Here is a 21,295-nt window from a genome sequence, read left to right as displayed (position 1 = left end):
AGAGCTGAGCAGGGACGTACCTTTTGATGTCCGTCTCTGGCGAGCTCAGGATTTGTCCCCAGGATGCAAAAGCCTCGATGGCCACCAACACTTAGCACAGTGTGAGCATCACCAGGAGGCCAGACCGTCTAGAAAGAGAAGGAAAAGGTTGGGGGTGGGGTGGGAAAAGGTATCATCTTCTGCAGAAAATCTCTTTGGAATTCCAGTATCTTAGACAGTCCCCACCCTAAGTGGACAATAGTCCCTGTGTTGAATTTCTGAGTGTGGACCCTCTCAAACGGGGTGTGCCCAAACACTGCCATGGGCACTCTCAGGCAAGGGGGGCCAAGTGGGCTGCAGAGAATCCCAAGGGGCAGACCCTAGATGTCCCTCCCCTGCCCGCCAAACACACAAAGCCCTAATCCCCACAGCAAAGCCACTAGCAGTGGATAAGGGAGAATAATGGCATTGCCTTCCATCTGATTCAAACCAAGAGACTCCAAAAACGGGGAAAAATACGAAATTTAGGTCTTTAATCTAATGCTGAAAAGAGAACAGGACACAAACTCTAGAATTACAAAAACAAATCATTACTTCTTTTAGATAATGGGCAAGAAGACCTTGAGGAGGCAAGGATGGGTTCCCTGGAGAGAATTCATTTTTTAAAAAAAATATAGATTTAATACCTAGTATAAAGAGCCTATCTGTTATGGTGAGGCAGGGCTATTCTCAGTTCCCTCTTTCAAATGTAATATATGTGAAAGCCGTCTTCACGACAAGGAATGGCAAAAATGCACGGCTGTCATTACCTGGGAATCAATATATTTTTCTAAACTGAATATATCATTATCAATTGATTTTCCTGTTTCCTCTTAGCACTCCAGAGTCCTGGATAGCAGGGGAAAGCTTTAATGTGATATGAGGGATTTGGACAGGTAAATAAGTTATTGTAAACTAATTCCACCTTGCGACAAGCTTCTCTCCAACAACGCAACGGGTCTTTCTCAGAGCCTCTTTCAACCCAAGCTTTTCCAGCTACCGCTGACAGAGACACATGCGAGCCGTATCAAATAGCCATTTTCAAGCTGAAGGTGGCAAAAATATTATTTTTCCCAAGGAGAGAGCATTCCCTTTACGATTAAGAAATAACCTCTGTGGGGAAGCGAAGTAAGCCAAGGTCACCATTTAATTTTGACACAGAGCCAAAGTCGTGAGTACATTTCCTCTACCAAGCTGATGTGAAGCATGCGGATAAATGGATCGCTTTGGCCACAAAGTATTGACAGTACTGGTGATAATAAACGATCGATGTATTTCTGGGAAAGACCCTTGGCAGATATGTGTTGGTGAAGAGAGAGGTCTGGGAGACAGCGGTCAGATTGTTTTTATTTTATTTTTATTTTTATTTATTTATTTATTTATTTTTAAAGATTTTATTTATTTATTTGAGACAGAGAGAATGAGAGAGACAGAGAGCACATGAGAGGGGGGAGGGTCAGAGGGAGAAGCAGGCTCCCTGCCGAGCAGGGAGCCCGATGCAGGACTCGATCCTGGGACTCCAGGATCATGACCTGAGCCGAAGGCAGTGGCTCAACCAACTGAGCCACCCAGGCGCCCCAGATTGTTTTTAGATCTTTGAGAATTTTATTCATTCATTTACTCATTTATTCATTCCGTAAATATTTGTTGAGTGTCTGCTGTGTGTCAGGCAATGTTCTAGGCACTGGGGATACATAAGTGAACCAAACAGAAAGAAAAAAAGAATTCCTGCCCTAAGGGAGTTCATCTTCTAGTGGAGGGAAACATAGAATAAACAATAAGCTTAAGAAATAAGTACAAATTATACAGTATATTAAAAGGTAGGCAGTGCTATGTCTTAGAGAAGACAGAGCAGAAGATGAGTGTCAGGGGACTGAGCTCATGTGAAGGGGATGAGGGAGTGGGCCGTGCGGGAGTCTGGGGTTGAGCGTTCAGCAGTGAGAAGAGCCAGTGCAAATGTCCTGGGGGGTGGAGGGAGCATACCTGTCATGCTCCTGGGCCAGCAAGGAGCCCACTGTGGCTGGAGAGTCTAGTAGGGACAGGGAGGGTCTAGTAGGACATTCAGCTGGAGAGGTGAGTAGATCGCGTAGGGCCTTGCAGGCCACTGTAAAGGCTACTAACTGAGAGCCCCAGATCCTGGCACCCGGCTTTAGATGGAGCTCTCATTCTCTTGAGACAGACCTCCCAGGTCTGTCAGCTCAATCTGCTTGCCATCCCTTCTGCCCAGATGGCTCAGCACTCTAGGCTGTGCGAGATGAACAGGGCACAGGCCAGGCTGGGGCTTGGAGGGGCAGCGGAAGGAGGTGAGCCCCCAGGGCTGCCCAGCTTGTTCTGATGACAATGGTCTTGTCTTTCCTCCTCTGTGGTCCCCAGAGGCCACTTCTAGAAGAGGTAACTGAACCAAAGTCCTGAACAAAAATATACTGCATGCGAGGCTGAGCTCTTTGGGACTTTTCCCTAACATGCTTATGGAGAGATCCTGACATGAGCTGACGCATTAGACATTACAGGTTGTGCTAGGTGTCCTGCCCAGGTCTGCCTTCCATGCTGTGTGCCCCCAGGGGGCTCGCCTGATCTGCACGGAGGGCATCACTGGAGCTCGCAGACCCTGAGACTCCTGGTCAGGTGCAGCCAGTGCGGACACCAGCAGGAGACTGGGGACTGGCGTGGGATTGGGTGTTTACTCCCCTACTTGCCTCCCTCCTTACAGTGGCTTCCACTGCAGGCCACGGGTGCGGCTGGTGTGCGGTAGGCCTCACAGAGCGTCCTCTCTGCGCCCCAGCTTCCAGCTGGAAACGGCCCCACCCCGTGTGGGCTGGGGACGGCCCTGGCCTGGTCTCTGCAGCCCGCGCTACATCTTATGAACAGCCCTGACTCTCTTCCAACCACACATTTCGACCTGCCGATTTCCTGTTAAGACCCTAGAGGGTACAGTCTTGGGAGCAGTGCAGAGCAGGGCTTGGGAATCCGGGATCAGGCGGAATCCTAACACTGCCCCTAGTTTTGTTACACAGGTTAAGGTATTTAATGTCTATGAACCTTCCTTCCTCACTCTTGGAACTAGAGAAACGGACGCATAATTAGCAGCAACAGGATCACTGTCTCAGCATTTACGCCACCTACTCTACCGCCCAGGGCAAGGAGCACCTCCTGGCTGACATCTTTGCCCACCCCAACCAGAAACTCCTCCCTCGAGGGGTTTTAGCTGTTCTCAGCTCCTATTTGGCATCAGTTGATGTCTCAGGGATTTCACTTATTTCCTTTTGCACTTCTATCCACCCAACCTCTCCTCCTTGCAGTCAAATCCCAGGCATCCAAAGAACAGACATTATCTTAATATTTGAATCTCTGGTCCACAGCACCCATCAAGAACGAACCCAGGAAAGGACAGGGAGACAGCTATGGTTTTCCATCTCCAGGTGAGGGGAAGGCACTGTAGGCAGGTTTGACTTTGACATTTGTGGTCAAACTGACCCTTTCTCTTCCACTCATTTCATCACCAAAGGGCAGCTTCCAGGGTCAAGGAAAATAAAATTAAAAAGCCAAGGGATGAGGGGCTTTTTATATTCATTTAAAAAACACAGTGGGTAGTTAGTCAATGCGTGTGAAAGGGGTCTTACATTGTCCCCACCTTGTCAAGGCACTTAAGACATGCTAATTGAGTTTGGCAGAGCATAAAAGGCCAATATGAAATTCCCTCTAATGGGGTCTTTGGGTTAAATAACTGCTGAATGATGGGAGATCTTTAAAATTAAACCTAAAGAAATGTTTGAGACCATTCTCACTCTAAATCTATAAATAAAGATGGCTCCTGACATGCACCAAATTGATAGCCAAGAGAATTACAAATAAGGGCCCCAGGATTTTTTTTTTTTACTTCCCTATAAAAGATACCAATTTTTGGAGAGAAATTGCCGTTAAGAGAGGATAAACCAATTAAGGAGGCTCCCATTTGATGCAGGATCAGAGACTAGCCCTGCCCGGGTCTTGACCAGGCTACCCAATTATTGCTCCAGCAACCAGGCAGCTCACCAGCCCTCACCCAACTGGGAAGCAAGGATTCTTTCTTCCTCAGAAGGAAAAAGCAAAGCAACTAGAGGTTGCAAACTGTGGAAGAAAAACAACTCCCACACCCACACCCAATTTCCTGTCAGCCCAGACTCAGGACCCTGTGCGCCACCCCCCTCCCCCCCCCCGCTGCCTTCCCTGGCATGGGGCTTTTGGGTCTGCTCTGAATGTATCCTGCAAGGGGAACTCTCATTCACATTAAGAAGGAAAAAACAACCCATCCATTAATAACATCAACCATGGGTTCACCAAAGCCCTCAGGCATCTTGCCAACCCCAAAATAAACACTCTCAAAAGGTTTATCCATCAGGTTGGCGACAGTTCACAGGCTGAGGGGTCCGGAAGGCACTGCTTTTAAAGAAGAGAATGGACACGCAGAGATGGAGTGCCTTGTGAGGACCCACCCAACACAAGGCGGAGGTTTCCTCTTTCCATTAAGGAGCCAGAACCGGCCACTGATGAGATCCATTACTTATTCTCAAAGCTAAGGATGCACTGGCTGGCCAGTTTTCATGCAGGCATGGGTTCTTCAGAGAAAGAGGGGATCTTCAGGGGCCAGGACTCCTGACTGAGATGGAAAAACAAAATTTTCATAATGCTTGAAGTTTACAAAGCCTCGCTCATGTGCATTTCCTGATTTACCTTTGCTCAGAAGTTTGTATGAGTGGATTACTATTATTATTCCTATTTTATAGATGGAAAATAAGAACAGCCCAAAGTTACATGGCAGATACATAAGCAAGGGACTCAGAATTGGAACTCTAGATTTGCACTTTGCATCCCATGCTTTGTTCCAAATTCTTCAGCTGCCATGATCCTGGAGCCCTGATGGATGATAAGATTAGAGTTGTCCTGGGTTCACTCTGCAGTCCCCACCCCTGGGCTGGATAAAAATACAGGTGTCAGTGGATATCCTCGTTCCAGTCTGGTCCCGGTGAGCCCAAACCAACCCTAAGACCCGACTGGCTGCTGCCCCCCTCCCCCTCTCCCGCTTCTCCGCAGCCCTAGTGGTGGTCAGGTTCCCAAGTGACCCCCTCCCTTCCCACACCAGAGAAGCCACACTGGACCCCACGCCTACCATGAAACCTCTGTCAGCCCTAAGGTGGCGCATTGGATTCTTCATTATTATTACCTCGGGGTTTCTCAAACTTTTTTTGTTATCACTCCCCCCAGCAAGAGAAAAATTCCATTCCATTCCATTTAAATTCTTTCTAACAAGTGACATTCAATTCTGAAGGGGTAAGACTTTGTCGGGGAGGGTGGCGCTGCTGAGGGGCATAAGCCATTGTGGCATCATGAGTTTTTGTGCCCTCCTTCACTCCTGGAATCGATTTACGACCCTCACCCCCGGCCCTGGCCCCTTGCATGTATTCACTGACTTTCTCCAGACCCGCTGCTTCTGGACCATTTCCTCAGGGCCCAGCACTGCCACCTCCTCTGCCTTAAAAACCCCAGTTCCTCCTTCTCTCTCTTGGTCCCTGCCCCCAGCACTGTCCTTAATGGTGTGCAGTCACCTGTCCTCTATGATCTCCACTACTGCGGCTGGGGCCGGGCCTCCCCACCTCTCACCGGGATCACAGCAACAGCCCCCAAGGGGCCCTGCTGTCGCCACGGGGATTGTGCGCCACCTCAGAATAGTCATGGCATTCCTGCCCTAAATCCCTCCATGGCAGGGGCCCCGGGGAACCCAGGCAAATCCGGACTCTTTCCATGCCCTGAGCTGTCCAGCCTCCACTGCCTGGGCTACCCACCCCGCGGACACCCCCAGCTCTCCTACTGTGACCACACACCTGCTTCTCCTCCCACCTACCTTCACTCTTAAGGAAAACTGCTGGAAAATATCAAGTGCATGCATGTCATCCAAAGAAGTTTCTTGACGGCCCACCTCCAGTTGCCTCTTGGCTGGTCTGGGCAAGGAGAATGGGCAGAGAAGGAAAATGGGGTGCCCACACACAGACTGATCAGTTCCTAAATTATGCCATCATAGTGCTCTGCCAGACACAAGGACTAAAACAGTTCTGAAAAAAAAAAAATCAACCCTCTCCCCTGCAAACCCAGCCCCTGTTGTCTTGTTACACAGCAGACCCCTCAGCAATTGCATTAACCAGGACTCGCCTAACTGGGCCCCACCACTCAGCGCCAGCACACATACCCTCCTGCACCCCCAGGTAATACACATGTGCTTATCCCTGGAACCGAAGCTGACAGGACCTTTGCATTTTCCGAAGACCACAAGATGAGGAGAGGGGTGGAGGTGCCAGGGGACCCCCAGCCTGACTCGCCTGTGGTAGCATTTAAGATGTTGGCAGAGTGTGTAGCCCCTGGCACGTAGTAGATGCTCAGTAAGGCTCTGTTGAAGGAAGGAAAATGCCTACCAGACTCAACTCATTTTCTACAATTTTGCTTCACACATCTGGAAGTTCACACCATGGTTTCATGACTGGAATACAAACCAGCTTAAAAAAAAAAAAAATCAGACACTGCTTCCAGATTTCGCTCTTATGAACAGGCTTGCATCCTCCCTTTAAATTGCAATAATTCTTTCCCAGATGTTGCTTCTCCTTCAGACCCATAAATTTAAGCTTTTCATGATGACGCTTCACATTTGCCTGGTGCTGTGGGCTCTTTGGAGAGCTTGTGCATCTTCTCTCCTTCATTAGACCACCACACGGAGCCCAGGAGAGGCGGACAGGCGCCAACATCTCTAATTCACTGACAGGGAGGCCAGCTGCCGATACCGCCAAGCTGGATTGCAGTGTGAATGGGTTCCCCTCTCCTTCCTGCTGCTGTGAGACCTGCACTACCCTCTTTTCCAGCAACCCCCCAGGTCTCCATGTGGGGTGGGGCATCCATAGAGGCTCCCCCCCAACCCGGCCACGTTGGCCTCAGTGGCGCTGCCCACTTCAAACTCTGACTCAAATGTGAGCAAGTCTCTTCCCTTGGTTCTCCCTGACATTCCTGAGAGGCTGTACCATTTCAGTAAGACCTGTCTAGAACCTTGGAGGAAAACAGAACAGTAGGCCAACTGGTGGGTGACAGCCGTGGACAGAGGAAGTCGTATGTGGCCAGACAGGCTGGTTTCCCGGCTGTCTCCAGGAGGGTCTCCGGCCCTGGGCAGGTTCGTCCCAGCTCCACGGGGCGGCCCCCATCTTAGCATCAACCACAGAGGAACTCACACTCAGGAAGAGCCCAAGAGAGTGGGGCCTCCCTTTCTTTCCACCTTCCCTGTTCCTGTTTCTTGTGAGGCCTGTCTCCTTCCTGGGGATTGGCCCTGAGGCTGTTTGTTTTAGTTCTCTGGGGTGGGGGGGAGCCTTTGACCTGTACCCTAAGCCCTCAAGTAGCTAACCACATCAGAAAGCACCTGAGTCCTCCATCTGGGCCACAGCCGTCCATGTCAGGGGGCAGGAGACAGTTGTGAGGACAGAAGACACAGCCACCAAACCTGTTCACTGGATCTGGCACCCGCTAGTGCACAGGGGTCCCACAGCATCCCCTGCCCCCTGGACGCCCCCCTGCCCACAGCTTTAGAGAGAAGTGATGGGCAAAAGTGACTTCACAGAGTAAAACACGTTGAGCTTTTAGACTCAGTGTGTTTCTGGTCTGCTCAGGGAGACACAGAGAGATCTGACAAGCCCTTCTCCCACCTCGGAATCCCCGTGGCCTGCGTGGCACGGTCAGAGCTGCCTTTTGGATTGACATCCTAGTCCCTGTCGCAGCGGTTCGGTGGCTGGCTCGCCTGTGTGTGGTCGAGAGCCTGTGGGAAGGGCACTCAGTAGAGCCTGTGGCACCGAGAATGGGCGGCTATAACCATGATATAGCCATGCTAACCGAAGCACATGAGAGGGGCCCCTAAGATACCTGTAGTGCCACGGGGAGGGCTGGGACTCACACGACGTGGGGCTTTCTCTCCCGGCACCTCTCCACAGAAGCGAGCGCGCAGGGACACGTGCGTGGACGGGGATCTCCCCGGGAGGCAGTGGAAGCAGTGGGCTGACCATGGGCACAGAAGCCCTGGATCCAGCTGACACTGGTCAGCTGCCATGCCCCGCCCCCTCCAGCTATGTGTCTGAACGTCCTCTGAGAGGGCAGCTTCGGCCTCTCCCCCTCCCCCACCTCACCTCCCCCCTGCCAGCTGTTGGTCAACCAAACTCCAGGCCTGGTGCCGTGAAGGCTCCCATTCCCTCGCTCCACCTGGGTTCTGAACCCAAGCCTACAGGGCCAGAGTCTGAAAACCACTGCTTCCTCACCCAGTAAAAAGCTGTTTTATTTGAGTAGATTTGAGGCTGTTTCTATACTCTCAGAGGAAAAAAAAATTGTGAAAGAAAAGCCTTTGGAGATTACAGTACTTTTTACCCAGATATGATGAGTTATCCATTTAAAAATAAACCACAGACAGGCATGTTTCTCCGTACCCAGGCAGAAAGCAGTCATTACCAGGAATTTCTCTAAGTTCTCTGCTTTTCTTGGCCAATATAGAAACATCCTAGGAACTGAAAATAGAATTAGGAGCTAATTCTGTTTTCCTGATCTCTACCAACGTGTGCAGGCAAGTGGCTTGATCACGCCATGGCTTCACGTTCCATCCGAAATAATAATAATAATAATAATAATAATAATAATAATAATAATAATAATAAAAAAACATGGAGCCATGGCTCACCAGCTTCACGGCACTGCTGCGATCTAAACCAGCTACCGAGGAGCCGGGCCAGAGCCCAGAGCAGTCGATACAAGTGCACAGAATCACTGAGCTGCGGCCTGGCACAGCTTGATGTCCAGATACAGGCAAGAAAGCAAAGGCAAGTGCGGGTCAGTGACAAGCTCAAGGTCACACAGCTGATCAGCAGGAGAGGGAGGAGCAGTGCTGGCTTCCTAACTCCCCGCTGATCTCTTTCTCCCCCTCCTCTGTCTGCGGTTTAACTGGACCTGAAGATTCCAGGAAAGTCCCCTAGAAAGGTTAAACAACTTATCAAACCCAGTCTTCATTCCTTCAGAAAGCCCCCCGTCTTCCTCTCTCCTCTCCAGCAAGCAGTAAATCAAATATTCCTTGCTGCATTACTTTTCAAGCTCGATGTTTCTAAATCCAAAGACATCTATAAATAATACATACTCATTTATATGTACATTTAAAAGATTAAAAAAAAGCCATAACAAAGATACCTGTAGATTCTTCTGAATACTAATGGCCTATTTAAGACACAGTGGGAGCAAACGGCTACAGAGCTCAGGTAACCACAGACATGAACCTCCTACCACTCCATCTCAGGCTGCACCCCGGAGTGGGGAGCCTCCATTCGGAGCACTCCATTCACTGCTTCTCTCCCACGGTCACATTTAGCCATCTGCTTCTTCTTTTATATGTGGGACTGTGTATTTTTTTCCCTCTTCAGTTTTATATGAAACATTTAGCAATGAAGTAGCAAATAAAAATACTACATATCATCTAGAATTCATATAAAATCGTAGTTGGCTTGAACGCATCTAAAGGTTGATAAAAAGAAACACATAGATGCTTCTTAAAGGCTTATTTATATTTTATTACACATTACACACATCACACTCCATTGAGAAAATTTAGAAGTTGATGTGGTTCACTCTGTCACATGCTGGCATGGCGAAGATTAGAGAACATTCTTCATTTGGAACACAATGCACTTGCATGCCGTTACCCCAGCCAATGAAAATGGCGCAAATAATCCAGCAGCACTCAGTCTTTGGAAGGAAGGGTTTCTGTACTCCCCCCGCCCCCCTGCCCAGAGTGTGCACTCTCGGCCTCGTGGAGCTACCCCACCCTCCACCCTGCTGATCCTCACTCCAAAGCAAGGATGTGGCTGGAGAACCACTGCCTCTCAGACGCTCAGGTCAGCTAGAAGCCGGCAGAGCTGGCATCTCCCCCGTCACACACCCACATGCAGAAATACAGGATGTCACAAGGCTGCGGATGCTAAGGGCTAAGTTAACAAGACTCCTGGGACTGAAGGTGGTCGGAGGAGGGAGGGCTCCAGGTTGCCGGAAGGCTCTGTGTCAGGGCGACCTCTAGGTCCTGGAAGATGAGAGAAACTGCAGGGTCAGCCTGGAGACCAGAAGGTTGACGGGTGCTTTGGGGATATCAAGGCCCCCACACCTCCATCCTGCCCTCCCACAGAGAGAGGCAGGAGATGGAAAGTGTCAGTGGGTGACCCCCAGGCTGGGGAAGGGGCCTCTGTTACTACTGGTAACAGAGGGGGGGCTCACTTCTGCACCTCAAAACTGCCGGGAACTGCATCCTCAGCATTGGTTCTGTTGCTTGGTCTCTGGGAAACCCCCCTTCTGCATAACAGGGAGACACACACCGCTTACCACAGTAGGAGACCTTGAGTTTGCTCATCCCCACAGCACATGCCATGTCAAATGTGTTTGTAGCAGGATCATTGGCTATCTGTCGGCCGTGCAGCAACCATGTACGAAAAATAACATTGAGGAGCAAATTAAGTGATCTGTCTGTGAGCAGCCTTTTAGATGAGGAAGGGCTGCTGTTGACAAATCTAAGAAAATTATACAAAAATTATCTAAAAGCACACGGACACATGTTCAGAATGAGAACCTTGATTGTGGGCATTTTAAATACAACCCGGATTAAATCATCTTGTCTCCCTTGAATAGAGAAATAATAATTAAGAGAAGAGGTGGGAGAAATCAATTATACCCATCACCTTCCTGACCCCCCCCCAAAAAAGTCAAGAATTTTCACTTTTCAGGATGAGGATGCCTTAACACACCGAGACATCTGGGGTGTTGCCAAGAATCCCTACAAAATGGGTTATAGGACAGAGGGATCCAGAGAAGCCCCTGGGGGCCCTTAAAATGGGAAGAGGAAAGTAGGGAGATCAGGGGCACCTCTCCCTGTGCAGCAGGACCGGGACAAGGATTTGAGGCGACTGGTTTATTTGGGAAGTGATTTCAGAAAGCTAGGCTAGTGGGAAGTCACACAGGTAAGTGAAGAAAGCCAACACAAATTGCCCTAAATGAGCAGGACACCACTGTGGGCACCTAGGCCAATCTCACTGGGGACCTCTGGGGGACAGAGGGGGCATGTCTCAGAGGCATCCCTCACATCCTGGGGTGCGAGGCAGCTGGAGCATCTTCCACCAACTCCCCTTTCTCCTAGGCTTAGAGCTCCTGCCAGAGAATGAGCCCTCCTGGCATTTCAGATCTGCCCCAAGGGGCCAGCAGAGGCTCTGGGGGTGCAGGGTTGGGGAGGATCCTGGGACAATGAAGTTCCAGCATGTGCAAACACACTATGTTGGAAACTTATAACCTCTGATTACTTGGATGGAATTCAATTTGCCACTTTCAAAAGTCTAACAAAAACAGACTCCCCCCCCATGTAATCACTGAATAATATTATAATCATTTTGCGTGGAAATTGCATTATTTCCCTGATGGAAGCATAGGCTTTGCACCTCTCAGGGCTTCACCCGCTACATTACTTTTCAAAGTATGAAGTAGCAGCTTCCAATTATCTGAAAAAAAATTTAAAACAGTAACAGTACAATACATAGTATGATCCAGATGGAAAGAATATACATTTTCCAGGACAGGCATCTTGATTGGTGGCTGTAACCGTTAAACACATTTCAGGTAAGTAATATAGTGATAATGGACATTAATAGTAGCAATAGTGCTAAAGTGCTGGAATATAATCATTTCTGATTATATTACTATTTCCTTTTGTGGAACACAGTGCATATTTCCAAATGACTCTATGCTCATTAAAAGACACAAAAGCCCAGCGGCGGGTTGGCAGAAAGGTGGCCGGAAGGGGCTTGCAGTTCCTGGTGCTTGGAATGTGGGGAATGATGGGGGCCAGAGTTCTTGGTGGGCCCAGCAGCCTCAGCACCATCCTCTGTGATCTGGCCCCATCGGAGACCTCTGCCTGTATTCGCAGACATCAGCTGCTGAACAGCCAGCAACGAATGCCCGTATATACAATGCAGTAAGCTGATAGGTTTTAAAGGAGAATTTGGTAAATTAAAAAATGCTTGTTTATGCCCAAATACATGACCATCTTTCTCTTCATCTCCCATTATCCCTCAGAAAAAGGAGGTTGCCTTATCTTCAATATGCTTCAATATGTTGATTTATTAATTCTTTATCAAGAAAAGGACATCTCTCAGTGCACTCTCTCGCCTAATTTAGCAAAAACAGATGCAGTAATTATTCTTGGGATTATGACTTCATAATTTTAGCTTTTGGATGTTGTTGTAAAGAAGACTGAAAGATCACTTTAAAAAGACACCCGACGGGCGCCTGGGTGGCTCAGTTGGTTGAGCGACTGCCTTCGGCTCAGGTCATGATCCTGGAGTCCTGGGATCGAGTCCCGCATCGGGCTCCCTGCTCGGCGGGGAGTCTGCCTCTCCCTCTGACCCTCCCCTCTCTCATGTGCTCTCTCTCAAATAAATAAATAAAATCTTTAAAAAAAAAAAAAAGACACCCGACAATGGGTAATTGCTGCAAGAGATGGTGAACATTCACCTGTGAGGCAAATGGAAACAATGCAACAATGTCACAACTCATAGAAATTGGGACTAGTGGCTTGGGACAAAATTGTAAAGGACGGTGTAATCCCCACGTTCAGAAAGTGGCTTCTCCTGAAAATTTGGATGGAAGTAAGAATCATGAGCTCGGGAAAACTGTCAGAGGACTCAAAAAAGGGGCGCCTGGCTAGCTCAGTCCATAGGGCACATGACTCTTGATCTCAGGGTCCTGAGTTCAAGCCCCACGTTGGGCATGGGCCTACTTAACAAACAAACACAAAAACAAAGCCACTCTAGTGATAAAAAGTACACTGGGAAGAGAACACTCGCTGGAGTTGAAACTGCACGTGACAGGCTTGAATGATGACTTGTGAAATCTATCAGTGGAAAAAGTAGTATTTTAAAGTTAGCCTGGGGCACCTGAATGGCTCAGTAGTTAAGCGTCTGCCTTCAGCTCAGGTCATGGTCCCAGGGTCCTGGGATCGAGACCCGCATTGGGTTCCTTGCTCGGCGGGAAGCCTCCTTTTCCTTCTCCCACTCTCCCTGCTTGTGTTCCCTCTCTTGCTGTGTCTCGTTCTGTCAAATAAATAAAATCTTAAAAAAAAAAAAAGTTAGCCTGTTATAGATTCTGTCATTTTAAAAATGTGTAACTAAAGCAATTAATTATGTATTTTAAGTAAATGGTAAGTTATCTATACTATAACAATATACTCTATGTGTATCATCCTATAGATGTGGACATCTATATTCCAAAAAATTCATATATTCAGGCTGCCTAAAAAGGCTTTTTCGGAGACCTTTTCTTTGGGAAAGTGGGGAATATCTTATATTTGGGTGGAAAGTTAGTTTTCTTAGCACTATAGAGGGGTGGTCACCATCCTGCCAAAGGCCTAATTTAATCTGCAAATCAAAGCCATCAGGGAGACTAGACAATATTCAGTTCAACAACTCCTTCCTTGTAGGAATGCGAAAACAGAAGCCAGAGAACTCTCTGTCCTACCAAGGAATCCTTAAATTAAGAAGTGAAACCTACAAGAAAATCTAGAAAATCTGAACACGGCTTCGCCCATGGATACCCCATGTGGCAGTGGTTCGGCCTAAGGCTCTTCATCAGTCAAGCGGGGGTAATTTGGGGCTAACCTCAAAGAATCTACCTGTAGTGGGTTATTCTAGAGCACTGCGGTGCTTGCCTTCTCTTCAGGAGGTTTTCCCTCTGGATCACAGACAAGCTTGCATTTCCAAAGCCCTGCCAGAACCCTAACACTGCCTAAAAAAAAATGACAACACAATTATTGAAAAATCTATCTAAATATGAAAATGTATGTCTGGTCCTCTTTTCAAATGGGAGGAAAGGTGAAAGGTGCCAGGCAGGAGTGGTCTTCTGATCCTATCACTGTCTGTCACCCTCAGCCTCCCCGAGCAGCAAACTTCTCCCCTCTGGCCGGGAGCAGTTCCTTCCGTCTGCAATCCTCGGGCTCCCGCTGTTCATGCCTGTCAGTGCTGGGCCGGGGCTGCCCACTGGACCACCCATCCCGATGGAAGGAGGGACTGCTGTTATTAGAACGGGAGAAAGCTGGATCTGCACTGGCTCACGATGCAGCTTTGGGTGCTGAGACCCACTCGAAATTTTATGAGTCATGCAGATCCACTTATCCCCCCAGCAAAGATGGAGGAGGAACGGTGCATGTGATGATAGGGTGTGGTGTCCTGATGGAGGAGTTACATGAGGTTCCTGGGGTCCACTGTAAGTCCCAGACAGCAAAGAACAATTCTGAGTTCCTGGAAGCACGCTTCTCTCAAGTGTTTGTCTTTCGATGGGGTATTTCAGCCACATAGTGCCTAAAAATTAACAGCTCCATGAGAACTCCTAATAGGAAGGATTAAGCTGGCTACCTCAAGGCCACACTCCTCAGAGCTGCGGGTGTGGGATTCCTGGAGAAGCTGCAGGAAGCGCTGGAATGTATGAATTATGAATTAAGACCCTGTGGATGCTCAAGTCTTGTTCCAGAGCCCAGATTCAAAGGGGAGACAGGAAGAACCACATCTCATGCTTGTCTACGAGCCCAGTCTCAGTCAGTCCTGGCTCCCCCACGTACTAGTCATGTGATGTCGAGCCAGTCTCATGACTTCTTTGCCTCAGTCTCCTCAGCTGTAATATGGGGGTAGCCAGAGCACTTCTGCCATATGGTTGTTGGGAGATCAAATGAGGTCATTCAATAAAGTACTCAGAAACCTGCCTGATGCATAGTAAATGTTCGTGATTTTTGTTTGATCTCGTCTGCCACCAGAATGATCTTCCTAAGACACAAATCTGGTTTGCTCTCATTTGGATTCCTTCAGTGGCCTCCCACTGAATAGGTAAAATCTGAAACACTTGGCACGGTTTCTATGGTCCTGACCCTATTCTAGTGACTTCTGCCCTTTCTGCTTGCGGCGCCTCCTGAGCGTGCACTGTGTTCTCTCACACCTTTGTGCCTTTCCACAGGTGCTATCTCCACCTGTCCTGTCTGTCCCTCATCTTCTGCTTGGCCAGCTCCACCGTGCGTGCTAAGTGCCCGTTCTCTGAGCTCCTGCAGTTACCATATGCGCACATTTACTGAGGCACCTTGTACTCTATTCACATTTTGGACCAGATAATTCTTTGTGGAAGAGGCTGTCCTGCGCAATGTAGGATGGTTAGCAGCCTCTCTCCCTTGCCCCCGAGTTGTGACAATCAAGAATAACTCCAGACATGGCCTACCATCCCCAAGGTAGAAAAGGGGATAGAATTACCCTTGGGTGATAGCCACTGCACTAGACTATAAGCCCCTGGGACACCTAGGCTATAACTTACTCATTTCTGTATCACTGGGGCCTGGTCCAGTAGTTGGCAAATAGTAAGAGCTCGATAAATGTCCCATTGAAAAAGAAAGAAGGAAATAAAATGAATTTATGCTCGTAACATAGTAAATACCTGCCTCTGCCCCCCCCCCCCCAGGATGAGACAGGCACGTGGGATCAGATAATGAATAAATGAACAAGACAGCGTTTGATAAGTCACTAAACACACAGTAAGAGTGTTGAACAAACAAGTGCCTCCCATCATTTCAATATCTTAAAGAAAAATGTCAACCCCTATTGCCTCCCAGTTTCCCCACTGTCTGACCTATTCAGCTGGTCTGCATCCCAGTGAAACTTCTGCAGGAGTTACCTGGGCTTTCTGTCTGCTTCCTTACCCGCCATTCCCTGCTGAGCCCATTGTTCTGTCTCCAGTTCTCAGGCTAAGGGCACCAACCCATCTCCCTGTTGCTAAATCCGGTGGAATGTTTCTACTCTCCAGCTCATTTGCTCTGTCGGAAGCCTTCAACACCGAAGACCACTCCTGGGAGGCGCAGTTGACAGTGTGATATTTAGTAACGGCCGTGGGTGGGCACCAGCCCATCCCAGCACATGCGCTGACCAGTCAGAATGGCCACGGGGTATCAGCGACCAGGTCCGCTGTGCTGTGTGTACAGGCTGAACAGTCTCCCATTTCCTCCCCTCCCTCTGGCTATTAAGTATCAGAGTCCCTTGAAGATTTTTCCCAGGCTCCCTTCTTTTTACTTGATTCTCTCCCCCTGGATAATCTAAGCGATGCTCAAGGCTTCAGGTACCCTCTCATGCTGATGACTCCCCAAAGCATATGACTTGCAGTCCCCACCTCTCCTCTGGGCTCCAGATCTGTACATGTCCCTCGCTTACCTGACACCTCTAATTTGATGTCTCAAAGGCAACTCAACCTATCAGGCTCCTTCCTCTGACCAAAACAAAATACAAAACCAAGCACAACAAAAAACCCAGGGGACTTTCCCAGTGCTGAGGATCTCAGTAGACAGCACCTCTAACCCTCTCATTGTACGAACTTGACACCTAGCCATCCTGCAAGTTCTCTCCCTCCCTAACTACCTTTCAGCACTCCTTCTGAAAGATCTTTTATCTCCATCTACTTCTCCTTACCTCCATTACCATTTTCCTCTCTTGCAATAGGCCTTCTACTTGCTCTCCCTGAATCTTCACTTGTTCTTCTCTGATCTCTTCTCATGTTGCAGCCAGAGAGATTTGTCTCAAAATGCAAATCTGATTCTTTTTCTCCCCATGCTTTAAGACTTCCTCATTAGTCTCAGACAGAATGGAGCTCCAGCATGGCCCCAAGCCTGTGCATGGACTGGTTACTGCCTCATCTTACCCCTCCCCTCTGTTCTCCTCTACCCACCACCACACTGGACTTCTTTAAGTTTCTAGAATGTTCCATACTCCTGCCATAGGGCCTTTCTATGTGCTGTTTCCTCTCTCTCTCTTCACCTGGTTATGCTGATTCAAAGCCCAAATCAAGCCTCAAGCCTTCCTTGACCTGAGACTATATCACATCCCTGTTTGTGGAGCTATGAGAATATATCTTTCTTACAAACACCAGTGCTCATAATTTATGTTTGTGATTATATGATTTATTTCTGTCTTCTTAGCCTAGAGTGTTAAGTCCTAACAGGTAGAGACTATGTCCACTTTTGTTTACCTCTGTGTTTCTAGCCCAGGGGTCAGCAAACAATGGTCTTTGGGCCAAATCCAGCCCCTTACCTGTTTTTGTCCATAAAGTTTTATTGGAACAAAGCTACACCCATGCATTTATGTATTGTCTATGGTTGCTTTCCCCCTACAAGAGTTGGGTAGCTACGACAAAGACAATATGGCTCTCAAAGCCTAAAATATTTACTCTACAGAGAACGTCTGCCAGGCCCTGCTCTAGTCAGAACACCAGCACCTAGCAGAAAGCAGACATTCGATACACATGTGTTAAATGAATGAGTCAACGGGCAAGCTGAAAAAATGAGCTTCGGATATATGCCTCGGTGTCTGCTGAGTATCTCAAATAAGCCCTCTCCAGGGCAATGCAGGCCACCTGCAGACCTGTGTTGGGGCCCATAGGGGCTGGTATTAATGTGCTGACTCTCATTCTCTTCTTTAGGAGCAGGATTCCTAAAATTTTCTTTGGATTCCCTGCCAACAGGTCACTCTAGGCAAAGAGGGGCCTTTCATCTGACTACAGGGCCTTTGCTCTTGGTGCTTCAAAGCCCGAGAAACTCTCATTGCCTGTCCCACACCAGCCAGACCCTGTGACAATCCTATGACAGCCCTAAAGGAAGAAAAGGGAATTCCAGAGCCACCCCCAACCTCAGGGACACTGGGGGCACTGCATGGATCCAGAGAAGTCTCAAACACCCTGTGGGGACTCTGGGTGGGGAAGGAGCCCAGAGCCACACCAAAACCCCTAAAGGGACAAAACCAAAGCACAGAACCAAAAGAGAGAACTAGTAACTCCTGGCTCTCTCTCTTCCTAGCCCAAACCTCCAGAACCCTGCAGCTCAAGGCTACCACTACCCACAGGAAAGGATTGCCTTAGTCACTCCGGCCCCCAAAGACCTGGCATTTCCTCATTCAGAGCCCACTTTGAGTTCAGCCTTTGGTCACACATTTTCCTGTAGTGGTCCCCGGGTTTGCATGAGGCTCCCTGCCTCGATACCCTGCACTATCTCAGAGCGGGGCCTGCTTTATGCTCCTCTTGCCTGTCACCACCCTTTCCAGCTCCAACCCCTGGATCAGGCAGGCAAAGAGTAAGGCACACAGGAGGGTCTCAGCAAACACCTAGGAAAGGCAAATTGGCTCCAACCGCACTGCTTCTGACACCTGAGAGGCTGATCGCCGCCACCCAGCTCCCTTCTGCCTGGGCCTGCTTCTTCTATGGCATGCCTGACCTGGAGTGACCCTGCCTCCCTCCTCCCTCTGCTCAGCGCCGTCCCAGCTGGGCCCTATCAGCACATTTCAAACCAGCCTGGGTGTATCCACTATCCAGTCCTGTAGGCTGATTGGCAGGGAGCTTCTGGAACTGCCGTCCTGGTAAAATGTCCAAGCCAAAAAGTAGCCACCTTTTTTTTTTTTTTTTTTTGATGGGGGAAGACTCCAGAATTTTAATACTCATCAGTAAGTTGTAGAAAATTCCCCAAGCAGTGATAAAGCTGGATTCGGGCTGAAGCGTTAAATGTGGCAGGAACAAAAAATGCAATGTGAGCATTTACACCAAAGCGCAAATAGCCAGAAACCCACAGAGTTGGTGCGGGAGAATGTTTCCGGCTCTTCACTCCTGGGTGCTAGACGCGTGCATCACATGGCTTTACTAGAAAAAGAGTTTCACATTTAGTTCTCAGATGTTTTGTTAAGATCCACGGAAAAGAGAACGAATACTCCTGAGCAAAGCTCAAAGCACTGCTCCAAACATTCTAGAACATCCTCTTCGACCTGCGTCTTCCCGGGTCCCTGGCACGGCTCCATGAATACCTGGGCACTAAAGGGACCCCACTGGGGGTTCTGTGGAGGCAGCTCCCTCTCAGGCCTGTCCTGGCCACGGCCCCCACTGCATCAAGGGCGCAGGGTCCAAAGTCTTCTCTGCCTTGGCTTCTCCATTTAAAAACATGAAGAGGATGCTGGCTCCTGTCGTCCGTCATGCAGGAATCTGCTCAGAAAAGGAATCCTTTGAAACAGGCTTGGTGGCTATATGAGTCTGCTAGGGCTGTCATAACAAAATACCACAGACTGGGGGGCTTAAACAACAGAAATTCACTTTCTCAGAGTTTTGGAGGCTGGAGGTCCAAAATCAAGGTGTGGGCAGTTCTGGTTTCTCTGGGGGCCTCTTGCCTTGGCTTACAGATGGCTGCCTTCTTGCTGTGTCCTCACACAGTCTTTCCTTTATGTGTCCACATCCCTGGTGGGTCTCCGTGGATCTAAATTTCCTCTTTTTGTAAGGACACCACATGACCTCACTTAACCTCAACTACTTCTTTAATGTCTATCTCCCAATACTGTCTGTCACATTCTGAGGTACCGGGGGCTAGGGCTTTGACATACCAGTTTTGTGGGGGTACACAATTCAGTGTATAACAGTGACTAACAAATGTGCCGAACAGTATGTGTTGTCTTGTACTAGCAGAATTAAGGAAAGTGGGAGGTCCCCTTCTGTTGACACTTCACCGAATGGCACACTTGTCTGCCCTCAGAGGAAGTTTTTGAGCAGAAAGGTGAATAAAAATCATAACCAAAATATCTCCTGTTAACTGGATTTCCATTTATTTTTTTGCTTTTTACAAAGACCTCACTAAAAACAAATTAATGATGATGATAGCAGTAACAGTTAACAGCAGACCAACCAACCACCAACCATACCAAGCAAAGCCACAAAAACATTTAACTTAAAATAGCTTGAAGTTGACCTGAATGTCACTCCGAACTACAATACCCAGCATTTATAAAACGTATTAGTTAATGTTTCTAGAGAGCATTGTAAGCCAGTCACAAGGGACCACGGACTATCTATCGATGGTCTGATTTTGCAGGTGAACCAAAACTTTTTCACCAGTTATTGAAGAGACGAAAATTAGACAACACTCCTACCAAATGGAGCCCGACCTGAGAAGAGGGAAGAGGCTGGTCTGGAAGCACCACAGGGTGGTCTTCTTTCATTCACAGTAAATGTGTCTCCAGAGACACATTACTGTGGAGACACAGTAAATGTGTCTACAAACCGATGGAACTCAGGGTGTGGACGTGAGGAAAAAATAAATGTGCCTCTGCCTCTCGTTTCTACAAGTGGTCAGACTCAGCATAAAATCCTCAGCTCCATCAGCGGGAGTGTCCGGGGAATGTGGCGCTGGGCACCGAGTGGGGGGCGGCTGGCTGTTCATCCACCTTCTACACCAGGCCCTTTGCATGGTGTCTGGCAGGCAATGGGTTCCCAGAAATACTTGTTATATGGAATTATAGAAACATTCATTGCAGAAGAGACCTGGGCAAGGGGAAGACTGCCGAAAAATGCAGGAATGTAGGGAAAGCAATACCCACGGAGAAGCTCGGAGCAGAGCATTCTACCAATCACGAGCAACTGTGCAAATCAATCATTATTCAGTTTTCTGATACGATTATAAAAGGAGGTGGAATAAAGTGGAATAAGTAACTGCTTTAACATCTGTAACCTGCATCTTTTCAAAAATGAACTCCGGATTTTGTAAGGGGTGTATATCAAAGTTATAGAAGACATCAAGACGAGGCATCCTCTAGACCAATTTAAAACCTGGGGTGGGTGTTTAAATAAAACCCGGCCTACAAATCATAAAAATAGACTTATTTTTTAAAACAATTACTCTGTGAAATAAAGAATAAACATACTAGATTGTTCTTTTACTGAGCTCACCCTACAATATGATTCAAGCAGTCTCCATCACCATGTGAGTGGGATGGGAGGAGAGGGGAGGCAAGGAAGAGGCTGAAACACGAGGATAAGAAGAAATATTGCAGCCAGAGTATAAAGGGCTTGGGCATGAGGTTAAGGATTTTGCATTTTCTCCTTCAGCCAGGGAGGAGACAACAGAGGTTTTAAAGGAGTAAGTGACACATCAAATTTGAATTTTTCAAAAGATGACTCACCAACGAAAAGCCACTAATGAAAACAGTAGCCATCAGCCAAAACAAATACAGAACAATTAGGCATTACACAGGATCTTCAAAGCAGGCATGTTCTCCTGATTTGCTGCCTTCAATGACCAGTAGACAGTGAGCGAGCCACCGGTCTCATGGTTAGGGCTCGCTGTCCTGATTTCAAACGCTATAACTTCTCCGCAACATAAATTCCC

At 48.2% G+C, this 21,295-nt stretch overlaps 1 protein-coding gene across 12 annotated transcripts in view; it reads right to left on the bottom strand.

Annotated features, from left to right (window-relative positions):
- Nucleotides 1-21,295, bottom strand: part of KLHL29 (kelch like family member 29) — a 303,589-nt gene that overhangs the window by 221,416 nt on the left and 60,878 nt on the right. For 7 of the 12 annotated variants that reach the window (XR_010405449.1, XM_064571920.1, XM_064571915.1 and 4 more), the window contains exon 2: nucleotides 21-128. The exons of 2 other annotated variants lie outside the window; for them this stretch is intronic. The gene's annotated coding sequence lies outside the window, so the exon portion shown is untranslated. Of the gene's footprint in view, nucleotides 1-20; nucleotides 129-7,944; nucleotides 8,158-21,295 lie in introns of those variants that run through there. 3 more of the 12 variants (XM_064571918.1, XM_054509613.2, XM_054509612.2) reach the window with 2 other exon arrangements.

Source organism: Mirounga angustirostris, unplaced genomic scaffold (genome assembly GCF_029215605.1).
Source record: "Mirounga angustirostris isolate CCGP_5_RB_7025 unplaced genomic scaffold, mMirAng1.0.hap1 SCAF_10, whole genome shotgun sequence".
Lineage (NCBI taxonomy): Eukaryota > Metazoa > Chordata > Mammalia > Carnivora > Phocidae > Mirounga > Mirounga angustirostris.
The sequence above is the reverse complement of the archived record's forward strand: the minus strand, read 5'-3'. Positions and strand labels throughout refer to the sequence as shown.